Source organism: Salvia hispanica, chromosome 4, assembly GCF_029641045.1.
Source record: "Salvia hispanica isolate PSC_SH4W2 chromosome 4, Shi_PSC_v1, whole genome shotgun sequence".
Taxonomy (NCBI): domain Eukaryota; kingdom Viridiplantae; phylum Streptophyta; class Magnoliopsida; order Lamiales; family Lamiaceae; genus Salvia; species Salvia hispanica.
This window is the reverse complement of record NC_142695.1, coordinates 33,546,852-33,551,419: the sequence shown is the minus strand read 5'-3', so window position 1 is coordinate 33,551,419 and position 4,568 is coordinate 33,546,852.

Genomic DNA, 4,568 nt, shown 5'->3' with positions numbered 1-4,568 from the left:
GCCAACAAAAATAGTTCCCGAGTCTTTGAACATGTTTATTTGCGCATTCATCTCTGTGGGATCGATCCCTACTTCCCTGTGCTAATTTTAGTATACTTGGTTGAGGGTTTTGAAGAGGTATTCTGTGTGTCCGACGACCGAGATCTTTCAACGATCTGTGAGTTCCTAGACCCTGTGATCTAGTGGATTCGCTGGACTTAGGAAGCTTGATATTCCTTACTGTGCACACAGTCTAAACAAGTGACTTCAAATGGCGCCGCTGCCGGGGATGGATGACGTAATTGTTTACGTGTTTGAGGATTTGGTGCATACAGTTTAATTTCTGTTATTTGTTTTTCTTGACAGTTTATAAGCAAGGGCTCACGATTTGGGAACTGGAGCAACCCGTCTGGATCAAAGGACGCTCAGGTTAGGTGGCAGGTTAAGGAATCGGCATCCACCATCACCACCAGATCAGGGTTTACGACAGTAGATCCATTCCCATTCGAATCAGAAAGTGAGAAGGAGTGGTACTCGTCAGGAGGAGAGGACCCAAAGTCGTCTACAGAAACAGAGCACTCCGAAACAGAGGAAGACGTACATATGGCACACTTGGAGGATCCCGATCCGGAGATAGGTTCACTAACCGCGCATTTGGATGGTGAGCCCGCCCATGCCATAGTTTCGAACCAGCGCCAGAGGTCTATTGATATCAAGACAAATGTGCTGGGTGTTTTACCTACATTCTCTGGACGAAGGAATGAATGTCCCTACGAATTTCTAAACGAGTTTAGTAAGCTGTGCAGTATCCAAAAGCGACCCAACGAGGCTACTGAGGAGGACTACCGTTTGCGTGCAGTCCTGTTTGCCCTAAAGGGGGAGGCTAACACTTGGCTGCTGAGGCTCCCACCAGACTCGATCAACACATGGAAGGATTTCAAGCTGGAATTCTTGGATTATTTTTTCCCGTCCAACAAAACAAATGCCCTGAAGAAGGAGATTCAGGAATGCAAACAGGATTACGATGAGTCCTTGAGTCAATACTGGTCTCGATTTAAGGGGCTACTCGACGCCTTTCCCAACCATAGGATGATGGAGGTTGAAACTTTTTACTTGTTCTATGAAGGAGCTAATCCAGAGTCAAAGGACCTAATGAATTCCTCGAGCGGGGGGAATTTCACAAAGAACAAGGCAAGTGAAGCACGAGAAATTTTGGGAAGGTTGATCGACGCAAAGAAGGCCTATGATCACCCGCGTATCATGAGGAGAGGTTCGGCAAACGCGATCAAGGAACAAGAGGGAGAAGGAGTGGGGGACAGGATAGATCAGTTGGAGAAGGCACTTCTTAGTGCGATTGAGAAGAAGAGTTCCCAGACCTCGCAGGAGAAAGAGAAACCGCCAGGCCCAGAGGAAAATCAACTCCAACTCTATTACGGTCCACCGCCCGATGGAGAGTTCCAAGCCCAGGCAAATGCAGTGGAGGAATTGGAATCAAGGCAATCAGAATACAAACTGGAATCAGTGGAAGATCAAGGAGGCACCCTGGAGAGACAACCCTTGTTTTAGATGGGCAGACAGAAATCAACAGCCCCAGCTACAGTACCCAGGTCCAGCAGAGACCCTGTAGAACTGGCCTAGCCGAGGTCAGGATGGACCCCAGCATAATTCGAACTGGTCAGGGAAAAACCAGGAAGGACCAAACAACTGGAGTTATCGCAACCAAGGGGACCGGTCCAGCTGGAACAACAGGAACCAGAGTAATCAAGGGAACTCTTATGTGCCGCCACATCAGAGGAACGCCACCGAAAACAATCAGAATTTTCAGCATGCACACCAAGGGAATCAAGGGTCAGGGAACAAGTTCAACAACAGTCAAGGAGGTCAGGGTAATTATCGCTCAAATCAGGGAAGCGGACCGAGCCATAATCAGGGGACAAGTCCAAACCAGTCGAACTACAAACCACCGAGGAACTTGGATGAGATGGTACATGACCTAGTCAACTCACAACAACACATGCAGAATAATATGCAAGCAAACAACGATGTGGTGTATAAAATCCAAGATGCTCAACAGGAGCATAAGTCTGCCATGGATATGTTAGCCAAGCAAATGTCGCAATTGGCCACTTCGCTGAATGAAATGAGGGGACATGAAGGAAGGATACCAGCTTCAGTAAAGCCACCCGACCGGGAAAATATAGTCAGATAAATTTGAGGTTAGGACGGGGCTATGAGGGTCCGGCGATGAGAAAGGATGAAAATACACCTCCATCAATGGGCAAGGAAGACAAGACCCTCGATCTAGAGGGGCCTGAGGTGAGCAATGTCAGGATGGAGGACGGTCTTCAAAAAGGGGATTTGGAGAAACCACTACCTCGAATGGCCGATCCATTTTTCTTAGACCCGGAGCCTGAAGTGGAGATTGAGGAAGGAAGGAAAGAAGTCTGTGAGCCATCCGTCTCAGGTCTGGCAGGGACGTTGAAGCGTACAAAGCCATTCCCTCATCGAGGGGAAGCCAAAAAGAAGAAGGACGACACCGAAGACTTCATGGAGATTTTCGGCAAGCTGGAGATCAACCTGCCCTTCCTACAAGCTTTGAAGCTACCTACATTCAGTAAGTTCATTAAGGAGTTCATAGTAGGAAAAACCAAACCCGACGGGAAGATAGTAATTGGAGAAAATGTGTCAGCGGTGATACAGAAAAAGAGGATGCCATCAAAGTGCACAGACCCAAGTATGTTCACTTTGCCTATTTCTCTTGGTGACATAAAAATTGAGCATGCTATGTGTGATCTAGGGGCTTCGATAAATGTGTTACCACTTTTGATATATAAGAAGTTGATAGGAGTAAGTCTGGTGGATACTAAAGTGGTAATTCAGTTAGCCGATAGAACATGCATTTCACCCGAAGGGGTGCTGGAGAACGTGATAGTAAAGGTGCATGATTTCCTGTACCCAGCTGATTTTCATGTGATAAAAATGAGTGATAATGAATCTGCTGAGTCTAGCGGAGTGCTATTAGGGAGACCATTCTTATGCACCGCTAAGACTATAATAGATGTGTTTGATGGAACAATATGCCTGGATTATCATGGGGAAAAATATACATTCCACATCGATGAAGCCATGAAGAAACCTTTGGATGTTGAGAATTTGCATTATGTTGATATCCTTAACCCCCTGGTCCAGGAATATCTTGAGACTGAATTAATGCAGGAACAGTTTGATAATTCGGAGCTGAGCCAGTCTGTTGATAAGGAGGTGGCAGGATGGTGTGAAACCCTTTTGACTCGGAACCTGACAGATGAGCAGATAAATTAAGCGATCATGGAATTCTGCCACCAACCACTGTCATTCGAGTCTACGGGGTCTGTTCAAATGAAGGGTCCAGACGAAGGAACCAATTTGGAAGAGATAACAACAAAGAGTCTGGAGAAAAACCCCCTGCCCCAGGAAGCCATCACACCAAAGAAGGAGTTGAAGAAACTACCCGAGACACTGAAGTATGCCTACCTTGGAGAAGATGAAACATTCCCAGTGATAATCAACAGCCACTTGACAACGGAACATGAGAATGATCTATTGGAAGTAATCCGGAGGAACAAGAAGGCCATAGGGTGGACGCTCTCCGACCTGGTGGGAATCAGCTCTGATCTCTGCATGCACCACATCTGACTGGAAGAAGGTGCGAAGGCGCGTAGAGACCCACAACGCAAGCTGAACCCAAAAATGAGGGAAGAAGTTCTGAAGGAAGTATTGAAGTTGCTATCCTTAGGGATCATTTACTCCATTCCAGATAGCGAATAGGTCAGCCAGTTCATATGGTACCAAAGAAATCAGGAATACAAGTTGTGGAGAATGATAAGAATGATAAGAATGAATTGGTGCCTACTAGATTGGTAACTGGATGGAGGATGTGCATTGATTACAGGAAACTTAATGAAGCCACTAAGAAGGATCATTTTCCCTTGCCATTCATTGATCAGATGTTGGAGAGGTTGGCTGGAAAGCAATATTTTTGCTTCCTAGATGGATACAATGGATACTTCCAAATATATGTGGATCCAGAGGATCTGGAGAAGACAACTTTTACCTACCCATTTGGTACTTATGCATACAGAAGAATGCCGTTTGGACTATGCAATGCACCAGGAACGTTCCAGCGCTGTATGATGAGCATCTTCTTAGACCTGTTGGAGGTATGCATTGAAATTTTTATGGATGATTTCACGGTGTATGGGAATTCCTTCGATGCATGCTTGGCAAATTTGGACCTGGTATTGAGAAGATGTCAAGAGAAGAATTTAGTCCTGAACTTTGAAAAATGCCATTTCATGGTACCAGAAGGAATAGTCCGTGGTCATGTAGTCTCCGAGAGAGGGATTCAAGTGGACAAGGCTAAGGTGGATGTCATCTCAAAACTACCCTACCCCATAAATCAGAAGGAGGTTAGAGGGTTCCTGGGTCACGCAGGCTTATATAGGCGGTTCATCAGGGATTTTGCAAAAATCGCCCAACCGCTAACGCATCTCTTGCACAATGATGTGGAATTTGATTTTGATGAAGGATGCAAGAAGGCATTCCAGATG